Raw genomic sequence first — 18,256 nt, 5'->3', positions numbered from 1 at the left:
TTATTCATTTATCTTATCATTCCTTTAATTAATGAAGACTTATCAAATATCTGCTTTGTCTCAGGAGATGTACCAGACTTGGAAACTTTGCACTGTATTTAGGCATGTCTTCTGTAATGGGGGACTGTCTTTTGTCTCAGATGATGAAGTCCTCCTCCTCTTTAAATTGACCAATTTTCTCCTTTATTTCTCAGTCACCAACCGCCGAAAGATCAATCCCTGGATGTTGTCCTCATCTTTCTCACCCCCACCTCTCCCTGACCCTATCTTACCTCTCCATGGAGCCTTTCAACATCATCTTTTATTGGTGTGCTCATACTCTGCCTTTGGAAGGAACATTGGCGTTGGTACTATCTTCATGATCCTCCTTGACTATGCCTTGTATACAGCCACTTATCCACACTGGAGTGTCTACGTTGGGTAAGCGCCCGGCCTGCTCCAGCTCTCAGAGCATGGGGATGAGCTCCAGGCTGGCTGCCACCGTCACATCCCCTTTCCTCCAGAAAAGAGAATTTGACAAATAGAACAGTTCTTACCTGTACTCCCCCTTCACACTTACCAGGCCTGGTAGGTTCCAAAGACCAGGTTGTTCTACAAAAATTGGCTTTATGCAAAAATGACTCTATGATCACACAACTGCCAAATTACATCATGACAGAACTGCCAAACCCCTGAAAATCATGGTCAGGTTCAGCCACCACAGCCAGCATCACTCTTGGTCTGCACCTCAGAGTTCACTACTGACACAGGTACAACATACATGTGCCAAACAGGTGGATTTCAGATTCTGTACTATTGTGTCAAATAATGAGATCGTTGATAAGGGAGGGGTATGTGGACCACGGTCTGCTGGGGGAAGTAGCATGCCCAATAGTAAGATACACAGATAGAAAGGGTATGTGCAAAGCAATAGGGGAGCATAAGGTTGGTCAAAGAGGTTATTAGTGCAAGGGCGTTTATATTGAAGTATAAGACGTCAAGTCATCCAGGGGTGAGGGAAGATTTTCAAGACAGAGATAACAGCATGCATAACACCTGAGAGGGAAAAAATCAAACAAAACAAAAAGACCAGAGTGTATCTTTGGATGGTGGTTGTGTTAAAGTTGTAGATTCTTTGAGCTAATTATAGAGATCAGTGCCACTAGAGCATGACGTTAGAACACCGATTAGAACATTGATACGATGGCATTTTACTCTTGGAAAAATTTCTGATTTCTTATGTGAGACGTTGTAATGTCCCGAGGCCACACATTCCTCCAGACCCACCCACCAACTCATTACATGTTATTTTGAGCCAATGTTTGATGACTTTGCTATTTGGGACCCAGAGGCATGAGACTTTGAGCTATATTTAGGCACGTGCTTTGCAATGTGGGACTGTCCTTTCAGAGCAGAGTCTTCTGTGCCAACTAGAGAAGCACTGATGTCAGGACAAGATCCTCTGGTGGTGTTGTAAACAGTCTGGGAATTTCTGAGAACCCAAGTGTAAACGCCTTCTGTATTGTTTCCGCACTACTTCTGGTGGGTTGACTCGACGATGCAGGGAAAACACTCTGAGCTAAAAAGCACCACTTGGGATATTTGCATGTGGGCTGCTATATGAGATTTCCTATACGTGATGCAAATATTTAATGAAGCCATCAGAGTGTATGTCTGACTCACTTGGAAAGTGAAATCGACAGATTGCCCCATGCCAGTAAACACCCAGGCATTCCTGTACCTTTTGAAATAGATGCTCCCTGACTGCTCCCACTTGAATATTATTAATGCTCCACTGACACACCTTCATGGGGTGGAAAAACACATCATGACTTGCATGAGTGGGAGCCTTCCTGGGAGGGAGAAGCCTTGCCTTCTGGTCCTACTGCTTCATTAATTAGTGTAACCTTAAACAAGGCCCTGCATGTGGGTATTGAGAATGAATGGCCATTGCCTGGTAGCGTCTTTGTTTTTTTGCTGCCAGAAAATGGACATCAAATTAGAACAGACAAAATGGCCTAGAATGCCACTAAAAAAGTAAACCCCAGAAGTATACAACTATGGTATGCAAATGCAGCAAAAGTATGAATGAGAGGAACAAAAATATTAACTCTGATTTAGAGTATTCCCAACCATATACAGCCTCAAAACTTGTTTTAAATCTTGTAGGAAGGCTGAGGAATGAACAGTTTTAACATTGATTTGTCTTGTTAACAAGGGTCTATTGAGTGGCTAAAATGTTAATTGTGATTTCAAGGCTAATATTAGTAGACAACATGTTTTGAGCATTTACTGTGGATCAAACACTGTGAGAACAATTGACATTCCTCATCTAATTTAATCCTCAACACCAGCTTTATGAGGTAATATTATTATACTCATTTGGCAATGGAGGAAATTGAGGTTGGGCAATATTAAGTAACTTTTCCCAAATGTCACAGTTGTTAAGCAGTTGAGAATTAAATATTGAACTGTCAGATGTCTCAGTTGCTACTTTAGATAAGGTCTCTATTCAATTCCTTGCATGTACAGAACCCTGAAACATTGGTTCATACATATATTCCCAAGGACTTCAGAGTTGAAAAGATCCTTTTAAAAAAATCAATATCCACCCAATTAATATTTTTTTCTTTGTGATCAATGATGAGATATCCATCTTCCTAAAAACACCCTTTTGTTACTTCCTATGTAAAAATTTTGAGAACTTCATTTTACTTTTAGTATGAAATTCTAGCTCCTTAACCTGACATTTAACACTTTTCTATGTGTTTCCTGAATATAATTGTCAGTGTGAGTGTTGTGTTCCAACCCAACATCCTCCCTTGGGACAAATGGGACTTGTCATTGTCCTTGAACCACCCTGGCTTCATGCCTCCCTCGTTGTTTAGGAAGACTCCCACCATCCCCTCTCCATGCCCATTTGAGGTAACCCATTTGCAAAGTCACCTCGAAAGCCCTCTCTTGATGTATGAAGACATCCATTCAAATGCTGCCCTCACCCATGCATTTGTGAATTCAGCGCCTCACTCATTCACTATTTATCAAGTTTCTACCACGCTCCAGGTTTCATGCTCAGGACATCTTGGTAAAGCAGATTCCATCCCTGCTTTCACTGCAGCACATCTTTCCCCTTTACGAGCAGTCTCTGGAAGGCACAGCAATCTTGAAAGTCATTCTTTCATCTGGGGGCTTCTAGCCCTGGATGATCGCAGCATGAGCACAAAGAAAGTGGCTGGTGGATGTGTTTTGAATGAACTTCTGAATCACATTTCCTTCTTCTACCTCTTCATTCAGACAATGTCAAAGGGATTCAAACATATGTAAATCATAGGCAAGAATTTTATGGCCACACAAAAAACATCACCTGTGTGGAAATTACCATGGTTTCAAAAAGTGTTTTTCTCATCATCTTTACCACACTAAGTAAAACCCCCAGTAGTCTGTTAGGTAGAAGCAATGGTTAGGAGCTATTTCAGGCAACCTTTTCTTGATGCGTAAGAGATGAGTAGAGGTGAGACCAGGTTACTGTGTTTTTTTCCTTTCATTTTTCCATAGCAAACGTGCAAGTGTTCACCAGTCAAGAGTCCAGATAGATTTTGCCAAACTTCAGAAGAATACTTTTTCATGATGGAAATTTCAGCCTCAAAGTTAACTTGAGGTAAACTCTTCAATCTAATTCTACTTAGCCTTTTAGGGTCGCACTTCCAGCCCTGAATATAGGATTTATACTTCAGATATTGACAAGAAGCGTACTTGTTGGTCGTGAGTCTCACCCTTAAGGAAATGATCCAGTTGAGGATGCCCTAAAACTGCATCTCCTGAACAGCCTTTCTGGGAGATATAAGCACAAGCCCACCACACACACACACACACACACACACACACGCACGCAATTCCATTGTAAAATGAGTTGGGAAGCAAGGCTTCTTATATTATCCCCTTGGCTATGTTTTATTCACATACAAATGATTAAGAACACTACTTATAAAGGAGCATAGTTAACGTTGTGAAATTTATTAAGGGAGCTTGACAATATCATTTTCTATCTCATCCTTCTTGAGTCTACTGACATGACTCTCTTTCTCTCCTCACTTATATGGCAGACTTGTATTGCCTCGTGGTGTACGAGGCAGGCCGCCCCGAGGTATAGAACCTGGTCCTGTCTTCCGTAGCTCGTGCTCTATTGGGAAGGTCGGCAAGTCAATGGTTGAGGCAGTCGTGTGATGAGAGGTATTAGAGAAGCATCACTGAGGGTTGGGGAGCAATACAAAGGAGCCTCTTCCATAACTGTTTGCAGGGAGATGGGAAAAAAAGTATCACCGAACCAAATCATTCTGCTTTAAGAATTGACCAGGCCAATGCTGGAGGAAAGCGGAGTGGCGTGGCCAATGGCAGAAGTGTCGTAAGCGCCACGTCAACATCACGGAGAAGCTTGGCCTGCTTAGGACCCCGGGCTGGAGCCGGGCCCCGGTGGGAGATAACATGAGCTAAGACGCACGATCAAGTCGTGAAGACCTGTCTTTCTAACCTGATGCTGCGGAAGAGCAAGAGGCTTTTCTAGAAGTTTCCCCAGAATTAATCTGAGGACTAGATCTGGTCATTCTGCTTTGGCTTTCACACCCTGTCCCCAGTGGCAGGAGGGAGAGGCATACTGGGTGCTCCCCAAGGTGGAGCCCAGGCTCCTGACCTGCAGGAGGTGGGCGGAAGAGGAGGCAATTGTCGATGCCTGGGAAACTTCTCAAAGAGCCATGAGTGCTCTAGCTAACACCGTTTTAAAAAATGCAAACAATCCGTGTGATAACCAGCCCATTCTCAGCCTCACTCACATCCCCTCCCTTCTACCAGCAGCAATGGTCCTGTCATTTGGAAGTTGTGTACAACCGTTTGCACAAGGGAATTGGGCTATACACAAGTGATAAGACTGGACCTTAGGTGCCTTTTCTTTCTCTAGGTACGGACTGCATGCGCTGGTCATTTCGAATGTGATATTCCCTTTAACTCTCATTTTGGTTTCCTCCGGTGTGTATGTAATCAAGTGTATGTGCACACACACGTATGGGACACGTAGTTAGAAAACCAGTGGTGAGAAAATATTTTTCAAACATACTCTAGGGTCGTTATCCATTGGAATCGACTAGACGGTGGTGAGTTATGCTTTTTAAGCCTGAAAAGAAAAGAAAAGAAAAGAAAAGAAAAAGACCACAGTGGGGGGAGGGCGGGGGAGGATCTGGACAGAGGACAACTACAGGACATTCTCCTCTTCATATGTCAAAGGAAGTGGCTGGGCGAGGGTCTCAGAGACCCCTTCCAGCATTGATGTAATGTTCTAGTTTTCCATGGGAGTTGCACACAATTGGAGATGGCAGACAGGCAACATAATCGCTTCAAGGGAGTAGTTCTTTTTCACTGACTCTTTGGAACTGGTAAGCATGTCTTTTGTTTGTTGTTATGGCTGGAAAATTGAGCAATAATTATGGTAACATGCATAGCCTTTTCCCTGTGGTGTAAAATACAGATATAGCTCTGACAATATTATGTTTGGATCACTTATATTTGTGATGCTGCTCTATGGGGCTCACTGAGATTGGGGCTGTGCTTCTTGTCATCTGGCTCTACTTGTCTGTGGGGAAGCCCAGGACTTGAGGGAGGTTCTGGCAACTGATTTCATTTATCTCTCTATTCAGCAGATATTCATTCACCACCAGTCGTGTACCAGCCATTGTGCTAGGGACTTGAGCTATGAGGATGGATGAGACATCGTCCTTTCCCTCCCAGATCTACTGGTCTCAAGGGGACATCACCATTCTGCTCCATTCAGCAGTCATGAATGACGCAAGAATAGAAGCAATGGCAACTGACGTGAATGTTCAGCTTCAGAGCTCAGGACACAGCAGTCTCTAAGAGGCTGTCAGGATGATGCCCTTTCTGGAGGCATCATGGGTAATTTGGTAGGTAGATTGATGATCCCCATAGATGACCACTTCTGAATACCAGACATCTAGGAACATGTCACCTTACCTGGCAGAAAGCGCTTTCTGGCAGTAATCAAGCTAAGAATCTTGATATGGGAGATTATACTGGATTGTCCATCTGGGTCCACTATAATGGCAAAGGTCCTTATATGAGGGTGATGGGAGGGTTTGATTCTGAGACATAGCTGTGAGGGCAGAAATAGAGGTCAGGTGGTGTGAAGTCCCAAGCAGGGGATTGTGGGTAGTTTCTAAAAGCTGAATTTCTGACGTCTGGAAATTTATGAGTGTACTTGTGGTATTTAAGCTACTAAATTTATGTTGTTGTTTTTATTGTACATCAGCAATAGAAAACTAATACAAGTAGTCACCTACCCACCCATCAAACAAACAAACAAACAAAAACTCACTGCTATCAAGTTATCATAGAAAACCGTATATAGGATTTTTGAGACTGTAATTCTTTATAGGAGTAATTAGCCTCTTATTTCTCTTTCAGAGAAGCTGGTTGGTTCAAACTGCTGACCTTATGTTAGCAGCCTAAAATATAACCCACTGCATCACCAGGGCACCTGACAAGTAGTCACAAAGGTCCACAATTCAATTGCGGACTTAGAAAGGGTGAACGATGAAGGTCTTCTTTTAGGAAGATACACACCAGGGCCCTACATTCTGCCTCTGTTACATGACCACCTACTATGTACAGAGAATATGGCGATTGGTGTCTTATTTATTTTGGTCTGATGCCTGCCCTGCAGTATCGCACAGTCATTAAAAGGGCAGACTTCACATACTGTATAATTCCATTTCTATAAAGTTCAAAAAGATGAGGCAAGGCCACAGTGCCAGCAGTCAGCCTGGTTGGTGATGGGAAACCTTTGGGGAGATGGGAAGGGGTAGTGTGCGGGGAGAGAATGTGGGGGGTTTCTTCGAGCAGGTTTCTAATATAGACTTCATGGATAATGGTTCTACATGGACAAATAAATGAATTCATGTGGTGATTCAAGTGGTAATTAGGGAAATTTTCCAAGAGTATGTAAACATGTTCATCCTATTTGTAGCTTCTGTAGGCTTTAGGAGGGTAGGACCTGAACAGCTAATCTGAGCCAGAAGGGAACTTGGAAGCTTATTCGCTCCATCCCTTGACTGTAGGGGTGACTTATACCTAACTGAATGCTGCAGGGTAGCGCTGTGCAACATTCCCCAAATGTGACGAGTCTCGGAGAAGCTTAGGAATCCAATGAATTTGGGCAATAGATCACCCCCTCTCCCTGAGCTTGACTGAGTACATTAGCAGACTGAAGGTGAACCAGTCCCACAGGCAGGAACACACAGCTCCTTAACTCTGTGATCCTCGACTCTTCCCTGAACGCAGGTGCTCACTAAGCCCTCTCTCCCCAGTAGTGAGGTGGGCTAATGTTCTGCAGATCCACCGTGCCAGCAGATAGACGCTAGGACATGTTAGTCTAAGCACGTGTTTACTTTGTGTGCAAATCAACTTTACGAGGTGAGGGAAGTTGGTTTCAAGGAATATTCTCCCTTCTGTAGGAGCTGATCGTGCTGAGAGGAGTCTCACAATGGCTTGTTTTTCCTCTAACCTGCCAGAGCAGAAGCAGCGTTTTCATGTTCCCTTTGTCAAAGTCAGCCTCGCCTTTCCTTGGAGGGGAGGAAGAAAACTGAGGTAATTATATAGTGACAGGAGCGTCTCTTTTTCCTCCCATCGAGCTCCACTGTCTGACTTGTTGAACAAAAGCGCTATTGAAATTGTGAATCAGAAAGTTGATTTTTTTTTCTTCTTTCAACTCCTGGGCACCAGCTGGGCTCAGCCGGGAAGGGTCTCTGTTAAGAGGAGGGCATTTTTCAGCCAGAGGCCTCTTATTGTGTCCTTCGTGGGCCTCATGCGGCTATTTTGCATGCTGTTTGTCCATTCTACAAACGTATATAGAAACCTCCATTCTGCTAGGTGCCGCCAGGGCACAGATGAACAAAACCCATCTGTGGATGCAACGAGTGACGATTTGAATAAACTCAGATGCCATGCTTGCCTTAGCCAAACTCTTTCCAGATTAAGACGTGTTTGTTGTTATTTTTGTTCGCTACCAGGGAGTCGGCCCCTGATTTCCACAGCAGCCCCATGCACAATGGAAGGAAGCTGCCTGGTCATCCACCTTCCCCATTATTGGTTGCAAATCAAATTGTTGTGATCCATAGTGTTTTCAGCAGTAGATCGTCAGGCCTTTCTTTCTGGTCTCTTTTAGTCTAAAAGCTTCCCTTGAACCTATTTAGCATCTGAGCAGCATGCAAGTTTCCATTGACACTTGGTTGGTGGCTGCTCGTGAGGTGTGTTTCCCACATGGACCATGTAAAATGCACCGTGAAACCACCAATGCCTCTAGGCATGCTCAGGAGATGCCTCATGTCGAATGAGCATGAGGTGCGCTCCCAGAGGTTGCCTGGACAAATTCTCGCGATCATATTGGGAATCAGGAAAAGGAGGCTACGGGACTTGGCTGTGAGCTACTTCTATATGGGGACAATCTCAACATCTGAATCATGGGCAGACCTACTCCGTGGTTTGTTACACGTCTCTGCACTTACACTTGGACGGTGCTATGTTATCAGTCCAGAGTCTGAAAGTCGAACGTCCATTACAGGATCAAAGGTAGGCTGGCACAAACACACATCCGCCCCCGAGTCCTTTGTGACTGTGCTTTACAAGTATCACCCTGCTGGAGCAGCCTGAGAGTAGGTCTCCATCCTATCTGAGGCTCATGCAAATTCCTGCCTAGCAACCCTGGCTTTGTGAAGAATTACATTTCCTGCTGCAGTGATTAGATAGACAGGCCCATTTGCATCCTATCAGCCAGAACTTAGCTCTGTGTTTTGCTGGGAAGTTTGTTAAGAAGCCCCTCATGCCGGCTTTCTTCCTCTTTGCAGTAGAATAATAATATAGGGTTTGGGTTTTTTGGTTTTTTTTCCCAGCCACATGATTTTCTTTGAGACTCTTTTTGATCTGTGGGAAGACAGGTGGTATGGTCCACATTTTGTGAGAAGAGGGCTCGAGAGAACCTAAGAGCATGTAGGTCACCGAGGTGGCTGTTGACATGATTGTTGCTGCCAGTGGCCAAGTCAGCCCCTTCTCATAGTGATCCTATGCACAATAGAACAGAGCTCTGCTTGATACCAGCCCTGTGACTGAGAGTGGACTGGATTACTGTGAGCCATCGGGCTTTTCATTTGCTGAATACTGGAAGGTGATCGCTAGGCCTCTCTTCCTGGTCCATCTTAACCTGAAAGCTCCATCGTAACCTGGAAAAGGCCTTCGCTGACAAATGGGGAGGGGTTATAGTGTTGCTTCCAACTCTGAGTGAACCTGATGGACAACAGAAGGAAGCACTCTCTCATCCTGCACCGTCCTCACAATTGTTGCTCTACTTCAGCCCACTGCTGCAGTGCTTTGTCAAGCCACCTTGATTTGAAGGTCTTTCTTTTTGTGTTGACGTTCTACTTTTCAAAGCATGATGTTGGTCTCTCCTTATAAAGTATATGAATATGTGATATCAGTCCAAAGTATGTGAGATCAGTCTTAATAGCCTCTTGTCTAAGAGCATTCTGGCTGTACTTCTTCTGAGATAGAGTTGTTCATTTTTCTGGAAGTTCATGGTAGGTTCAATATTCTTTAGCAACACCATACTTTAAGTATGCCAATTCTTTAGCCTTCCTTATTCACTATTCAGTTTTAATATGCATATGAGACAGTTGAAAATATCACAGCTTGGGTCAAAAGCACCTTAGTTGTCAAGGTGACATCTTTTTGATAGTTAAAAAAACTCAAAACGTTTAGAAAGAGCTTTTGCAGAAGATCTGCCCAGTGCAATTCATCAATACCTGTAACACACAGTCTGATTTCTTGACTGCTGCTTCCATGGTTGTTGATTGCGAGCTCCAAGTAAAATGAAATCCTTGACAACTTCAATATTTTCTCTGCTTATTGTGATGTTGATTTTTGATTGTGAGGATTTTTTTTTCTTGTGCTGAGTTGCAATTTGTTTTGAAGGCTATAGTCTGGCCTCCATCAGTCAAAGCCTCAAGTCCTCTTCAGTCTCATTCAGCAGATCACAGATTGGAACACAACATATACCTCCATCCATCCCACTACTTAGCAAACAGTGGTGTGGTTTTTCTGTTTATTTTTCTCTATAGCATTGAAGTATCTGAAGAGTAGAAGCCGAGTGCAAACAGCGTATCACGTATATTGTGAATAAGGTTTAATAAATGGGTTGCGGAACAGCATCTGGGATTCCAGTGATTTCCTAAATTGTTACCACCAGCCCCAAACAAACCCTGGGACTCGGTCTTAGTATTTAAGTGGTGAGTCTGCTCCTCTACATGGAGATCTTTAGGCATCACAAGAATAACCTGGCCAAAGCGGAACTCTAGGCTTCTCCTTGCAGACTTGCCTTTTGCTAGGTTTTCCCTTTGTCATAGATAGTTTCATACTTTCTCACTTTAGAGATTGGAGTTACTTTTGAATCCTTTCTTCCTATCATCTTCCTTAATGAATTAGTCATTGTTGTATCCAATTGTGTTGCATTACCGTATGTCCCTGTAAAGATATGTGACACTCCTCATTCTCCAGAACTTTTGAACATAACCTTATTTGTAAATAGAGTCTTTTCAGATATTATCAAGTTAAGATAAGGTCACACAGGAGTAAGATGGGTTTTAATCCAATAACTGGTATCCTTAAAAGAAATGAAAACAGAGACATACAACATACAAGAAGAACATGGTAGGGTTACATAGGCAAAAATGGGAATGACAACTCTACAAGCTAAGGAACGTTAAGGATTGCTGGTAACCACCAGGAGGTAGAAGAGGCAAGAATGAGCTCTTTCCACAGCTTTAGAGAGAATACGCCCTTGCTGATACCTTCATTTAGGACTTCTAACCTCCAGAACTGTGAGAGAATAAATCTGTTGCCTGATACCTGTTTTTGGTCATTTGTTACAGCAGCCCAGGAAACTAATAAAGCCACCATTTTCTGTTTATTTTCCATTGAAATCATACTGTGAATTATGCACTTCTTCCAACTCTTCCACTTTTACCCCTAAGTCATTATAATTTCTCATTAGCACCATGACAAATATATCCCTTCAACTCTTGTCATCCTATATTACATTCTACACAGAGTAGCTACAGTGATCTTTTAAAAAGGCAATGAATCCATTCCTCGCTTAATGACATGCTTAGTTTCAAAAACCCAGGTTGCTATGTAAAAATTATTGTTATATAAAAACACATGGCTACATCATTACATAATTGCCAAATAACGTTATGACACAATCATCAAATTACATCATTACTTAACTGCCAAGAAAGCCAAGTTGACATATAACCTTAACCATTTCAGCCAGTATTATTCTTGCCTCTTAACTCAACATTCATTACTGCCAGACCCATACCCGTCCTGTGCAAAATATTTGGATATTACATTATTTCTTTCTATTGTAAATGTAAGATAATTATAGTCAGTAGGTAAAGAGCAGGCATTAGACCAAATAACTCCTTGCTTAAACCTGTGTTGGTCTCTGGTGGCACTGAAAACCCAAACCAAATCCAAGCCCAACCTCCTTCTCTAGGTTTGCAAAGCCCTCCGTGATCTGCTTCTATCCCCCTCTTTGACTATCTTTTGCCATTCTTCATGTTTGAGCCATATTAGCCTTCTTGGTAATCCTTAAAATTTCCAAGGTCACTCAATCCCAAGGACCTTTGCAACAGCTATCCCCTCGGCCACCCTACTCATATAGGTAGCCATCCCCAGTCACCAGATTTAAGTCACTATATCCCCTTTCTACAAAATTATCTTCTTGAGACGTTTATGATGCTCTGAAATTTGTTGTTGTCGGGGGTTTTTTGGTCTCTTGACTATCTTATTTTCTATCCTCTGGGTTACATGTTCCAGGAGAACAGAGAGCCTCCAGAGTTCTTTCAGTGCTGTGTCTTTTGTTCAGTGCCTAGGACACAGCATGGTCTCCATAAACATTTACAGACCGGGTATCAGAGGTGTTACTTCACACTGTATAGTAATTGTTAATTGTTGGTGTTTTCAGTAAAAAAAGATGGTCAAGAACTGGAGGGATACTGTCTGGGTCCATTCTTCAACACTCTGCCATGACATGCGCTGTGATCCCTCATTTTTCAGGGGAGGCAGCTAATAGGGAAGTTAAGCAACTCTCCTGAGGCTAAACAACCAGGATGAAGTTCAGGATGGGAACTCTTGCCATTCACTTCAAACATCACCATGCCTTCCTCCACAGTGTTTTGAACGCCAAGACCCCTTTTCTCTCTTTGTAGCTAGGGTGCTCATCTCAGCAAATTTCCATACAACTCAGAGAAGTGGAGTCATATTCATCTGTAGTCTGGACATAAGAAAGATAATATTCCAACTAGGAAGTGTAAGTGATACCTCTGATGTGGAGGCCAAGGAGGTATTTTGCTTTGTACTCTGACAGCTGATAAATGGGTCCTAGGGAAGCACAAAGTGTCATGGTCAGAATGGGTAACAAGGACTCTGTACAGGAAAGACAACCCTCACCTCCCCCCGGTCTCTGAGAGTAGCGCTACCCCTGAAATATGGCCAGTTGCCACAGCGTTTCACACAAGTTCTTGTGGGAATCTCAACCTAATTGCAGGATGGGACATTTGTTCTCTGGTAAGCATGAAAAGAGAAAGATGACCTAGTGAATTAAGTGCTTGCCCAAGATCAGAGAATTAAAAGAGGGGAAGGCCAGATGTGCGGAGTCAGTTTTCCAGCCAAAAATCCAGGTTCCCGACACTGCCACTTCCCTGGAAACCCCGTGACTGCGCTTGTTAGTCCCCCTGAAGAGGACCACTCTCTCCCTTCCACTCCTCAATTGTTTTCTGCCTCCCTCATCCTGGAGTTAACTTTCTTGCCAAACTAGCTGCAAAGCTAAGTTTATAGCCACCCCCTGGGACCTCTGTGAAAGTCTCTAGTCAAGGGGGAACTGATTGCAAGGAGCTACATATAACCCCCTCCCTGGGGGATGGACAACAGAAAAGTGGGTGAAGGAAGATGCCAGGCAGTGTAAGACATGACAATATAATAATAATTTATAAATTATCAAGGGTTCGTGAGGGAGGGGAAAAATGAGGAGCTGATACCAAGGGCTCAAGCTGAAAGCAAATGTTTTGAGAATGATGATGGCAACAAATGTGCTTGAAACAATGGATGAATGTACGGGTTGTGATAAGAGTTGGATGAGCCCCCAATAAAATGGTTTTAAAAAGAAAGAAAGAGAGTGACTGAGATAAGCAGCCTGTGGGCACCACTCACAGCTCGGTTTCTTGCACGTCAGGAGCCCTCAGACTTAACTGGCCCACAGATCATATGGAAAACTGGTGACAACAGACTGCTGGGTTCCACCTGCCAGAGACATTGATTTGGATACTTCTGGGTTGTTGTTGCTGTTGCTACGTGCTGTCAGTCACTTCTGACTCATGGTGGCCCTAAGCACAACAGACAGAAACGTCATCAGTCCTGCGCCATCCCACAGACGCTGTTATGCTTGAGTCCATTGCTGCAGCCCTGGTATCAGTCCAGCACACAGAGGTCTTCCTCTCTTTAACGGACCCTCGACTTAACCAAGCACAAGATCTCTTTCCAGGAACTTGTGTTTTCCGAAAACATGTCCAAAGGACATGAGACCCAGCTTTGCTATCCTCATTTTTAAGGTGCATTCTCGTTACCCTTCCGTGAAGACAGGATTGTTTGTTCTTCTGTATGACAAGGTGCTTTCCATATTCTTCCCCAACACCATAATTCAAAGAGATCCGTTCTTCTGTGGCTTTCCTTATTCACTGTCCAGCTTTCACATACATACGGATTTGCATTTCTGATGCGCCTTGCACTTGACGCTGATTCTTCTGACCTGAGACCTCCTCTAAGTAGCACTGCTGTCCCGATAGATCTGTTTCCTCCTCAAGAAACCAGGGCAAAGTAGACACTCCCAGAGGATGCTGATGCTGTTGGTACAAGCTACACACAGGAAGAGTTGACACAATTAAAATCCTAAAAGCTGGCTTTGACCAATTATTAAACTCCTAAAAATTTTACCTCGATGTCCTGAGAATGACATTAAGGATTAATGATGTGTGAAAAAAATCTAGGTCCTATGTGTCTGGCTTTGCAGGTTCTGTGTCTCTCCATATATACATGGATTCTAGTTTTATTTAATTAATAAAACATTTTATTGGGGGCTCTTACATATATCATAACAGCCCATATATCCATTACATTAAGCAGATATGTACAAATATTGACATCAACGATTTCAAAACATTATCTTTCTTTTTGAGCCCCTTGATCAGTTCCTCTTTTTTCCCTCCCTCCCCCACCCTACCACCCTCTCGAACCCTTAATATACTGTGTATTGTTGTTTATACATATCTTACACCACCCCTTCTAGCCCTTCTCCTGCAGTCCTGGTATTCTTCCCCCTTGAGGGGGGTTATTTCTCCACCATTGGTATCTGTTTCCCCCCACCCCACTTCCCTTCCCCTACCCTCCTGAAAGCATTACTCCCGTTACTGTTTCTGAGGGGTTCTCTATCATGAATTCTGTAAAGTGTAGGGCCGACAACAGCTCGAGATATGCTGTTCCCTCAAGAGAGCATAGCGGCACGTTGGACAATGCTGGGGACATGGTGCGGGCAGTGAGTCTGGTCTGACGCCGCCACCGTGGTGGATCTAAGAAGGGAACATCACAGATCAGCAACAGGAGCAAAGTCACAAAGCCCCTGAATAATCCTGAAATGGACATCAGACACGGAGGGGCAGTGCCCAGAGCCCCACCGGCCCTGTGAGGAGATAGTCATAAAGGTCAACGGACAGACCAGATCTGTGTGTGGTCTCTCTCTCTCTCTCTCTCTCTCTCTCTCTTTATCTTTCTTTTTAGCTGGTTTTGTTTTTCAATACATTTTTTTGTGGGATGGAAAGATGGATGTTCATTGCCAAAGTTTTAAATAATCGGGATACATTGCACATCACCTAAATGCCCAAATACTTATAGGAATTGATTAGTTACAGTAATTTAGTTTCCCTTAAAATCTGCAGGGGAACTCCCCTTGACGGCTCAACTCTCAGCCAAACAACAAACAGGTCTTTAAGGTGAACAATAATACCAAGACGGTACTCACTCCTTAAAGCAATCAAGCACTCGAAACCCATGGGAGCCGGTGTCCAAGGGCACAGTTAGAAGACAAGAAGGGATAGAAAGAAGGACTAATGGGAATACAGGGAGGAAGTGGCCTGAGTGCTGTTGCATTGTGAGACTTTCAATCAATGGCACCAAGCAAAGTGTGTACGAGTTGTTGAATAGAACAGGGATTTTTTTCTGTGAACATTCACTTTAAAAAAACAAAACAACAATAACAAAAAACCCAATAATAATTGAGATGGGGAAAAAAGTCCTACCATTATCTTTCCAACTGGATATCAGGAAGGTATTAAATAGAAAATAATCACAACAGAATGGTACATGAACAATCTTAGTATGCCTTCATTCATCAGTCTCAGATTTTAATGATGGTAGGGTATCAGTTAATTCATGTTCGTGATGACAAGTTCTTTCAGTTTTGTTTGCAATGAGCAGGACATACTTGTGTTGTTTGGAAAAGGAAGTTGGTCTGAAAGCAGGAATTCCAACTGAGGGCTTGACTCTTTGACTCAGGGCTTTTTCTCTGTAAGAAGCAGAAATGTTTAGGTGTGGAGGGAAGAATGCAATTTGTCTTTTTTCTTTAAACGTTCCTCATTTTGTTGTTGTTGAGAACCCACCCAGCAAAATAAACACCAAGTCAACCATTTCTTCATGTGCCATTTACTCACACAGAGCACATTTTCAAGGGTGCAGCCTAGCTCCCCTCCTCTTTTACATTAGTCCTCCCTCATAACCATAAACTGACTGCCCTTTAAGGTGTATATCTAATTTATCAAGTTGCTGTTTTCAATTTTATCCCATATAAGTAGTTCTTAAGAGAGCATAATACTCAAAGCAGATTTATTTTACTTGTTAAATTGTTCCGTTTTAAGGTGACTTTAGACAATTTTTTATTTTGTTTTAAAGTTTTAAGATAAAGTCAGGGCAATAGTTTCAGGAGTCCATCTATCCTCCAGGGCTCCAGAAAAATCTAGAGTTAATTAAAATTTGAAATTTGGTATTGAATATCTTCCCTTTTGATCAGGATTTTTCTATGGCATCTTTGATCGAAAGGATCAATAATGGTAGCTGGGCACCATCTAGTTCTTCTGGTCTCATGGCAAAAGAAGCAATTGTTCATGGAAGCAATTAACCACAGATTCTATATGATTCTTTGTCCTCTTAGTGAAAGAGGACATTTGTAGTGTCTTAGAAGGCTGATTTCCAGCTATTAAGACCCCTGGCACTATACAAGAAACTAAGAGGTAGAACAGAACTACTAGTCATTTATAAGGACAGTTAACTGGGATCTCCTAATGATCCTGAACTTCTACAACAAGCAACCAAATCCCCTAAGGTATTTGGCTGTTCATAAGCAGCCTTAGCAATTACTCTTTTCGTTTTCTTTCTTTCTTTCTTTTTTTCATTGCTGTAAATATATTTATCACACAACTTTTTCCAATTGAACTCTTTCCAGGCTTATAATTTCTGGACAACCATCAGAGTAATCACTTGTGCAAGTCTCCTCTTAATGTGATACTTTTGTCATCACTAGACTCCCTGTTCCCTCCCCTTTCCAGCCCTGGTAACTACAAGTAATCCCTGGTCTCTACACATTTACCGGTACCTCTTCTTTTATTTTTATGTAAGTGAAGTTATCCAATATTTGTCCTCTAGTGATTGACTTTTTTTTCTCTATATAATATCTTTAAGTTCCACTAGGTAGCATATATGAAGAATTCATTTCTCCTACTGGCTGAGTAGTATTCCATTGTACATATGCATCCTATTATACTTATCCATTCATGTACTGATGGGCATTTAGGTGATTTCCATCTTTTGTCTAATGTCAATAGTGCTTCAGTGAATGTTAGTATACAAGTCTCCTTTTGAATCTCTGCTTTCAAGTCTTTGGGTTATATACCTAGGGGTGAATCACTGGGTCGTATGTCAGTTCTATTTTCAGTTACTTGAAGAACCACTGCACTGTTTTCTACAGTAGCTGTATCACCACCAACAAAATCTTCCAACTTTCCCACATCCTCACCAACATTTGTTATTTTGTTGTTGTTGTTGTTGTTGTTTTTGTTAATTTTAGCTATCCTAGTGGGTGTGTAAGGGGAACTTGTGGCTTTGATTTGTATTCTCTCTGATGGCTAATGATGCCATGCATCTTTCCATGGATTTCATAGCAATTTCAAGATCTTCTAGGTTGAAATGTCTATTCAAGTCCTTTGCCCATTTTTTGATTGGCATCTTGACTTTGAAGAGGCTGTTGCAACTCCAGTTAATGGTAAGAAAGCATGCTTGAACCTCAGCTTGCTAGCGGGTTACTCTTTATCTTGGGTCCACCTTTAACTCTGGACTCGGGCTGTCCTGCTCTGAGGGGTGGCTGATGTGCACCACTGGTTTTTAGTGGAGGTGAGCACCTTAGACTTGTAAACATTAACTGGATTGGGCATCAAATAGTTCGAAGTTCATTTTGGCAAATTGTGTACTTCTCCTTTGAGACTCTGAAAACTGCCAGTCAGTATTAGGCAACGACAATTGTTGAATCAACACTCAAGTTGCTCTAACAATCAAGGGAAATTATTGATTAACTGGTCATCAGGTTTAAAAATTAGCATCTGTTTTGTTAGTTTGTTTTTTCAAGGAGAAAAAAATGTTACCACAAATCATCTCTATTGTAGGCACCACACAGTGAACATGAACCTGTATCATTGATGTCAGTTTTACGTGACTGAATTGAGGGTCAATAGGCCATTTCAATAGGCCACTCTCACTGCACCCCTCCCCACCATGGAGTAGATAATAATGTTTGAATTGATGAAAAAAATGTAAGAAACAGTTAAGGAAGAAAATGTTACTAAAGGTGTGGGACAGGGTTGATGATCAGGTCGTTGGAAATTTGAGAATCATCTGATAGAAGAGCCTGGAAGCTGTAATTAACCACATACTGCTGCTGGGTTCTGCCTCAGTATCGAAATGTGTGACGTGGGTGGATTTGAAGTCAGTCTGTCAGGTCTGTGTTGTGATTTCATCCTTTCCAGCTGTGTACACGGGGAAACACACCCTCAAACTTTTGGGCCTA

This window comes from Echinops telfairi, unplaced genomic scaffold (assembly GCF_000313985.2).
Source record: "Echinops telfairi isolate 266 unplaced genomic scaffold, ASM31398v2 ScPeMD7_1;HRSCAF=3_0, whole genome shotgun sequence".
NCBI classification, from domain to species: domain Eukaryota; kingdom Metazoa; phylum Chordata; class Mammalia; order Afrosoricida; family Tenrecidae; genus Echinops; species Echinops telfairi.
The sequence above is the reverse complement of the archived record's forward strand: the minus strand, read 5'-3'. Positions refer to the sequence as shown.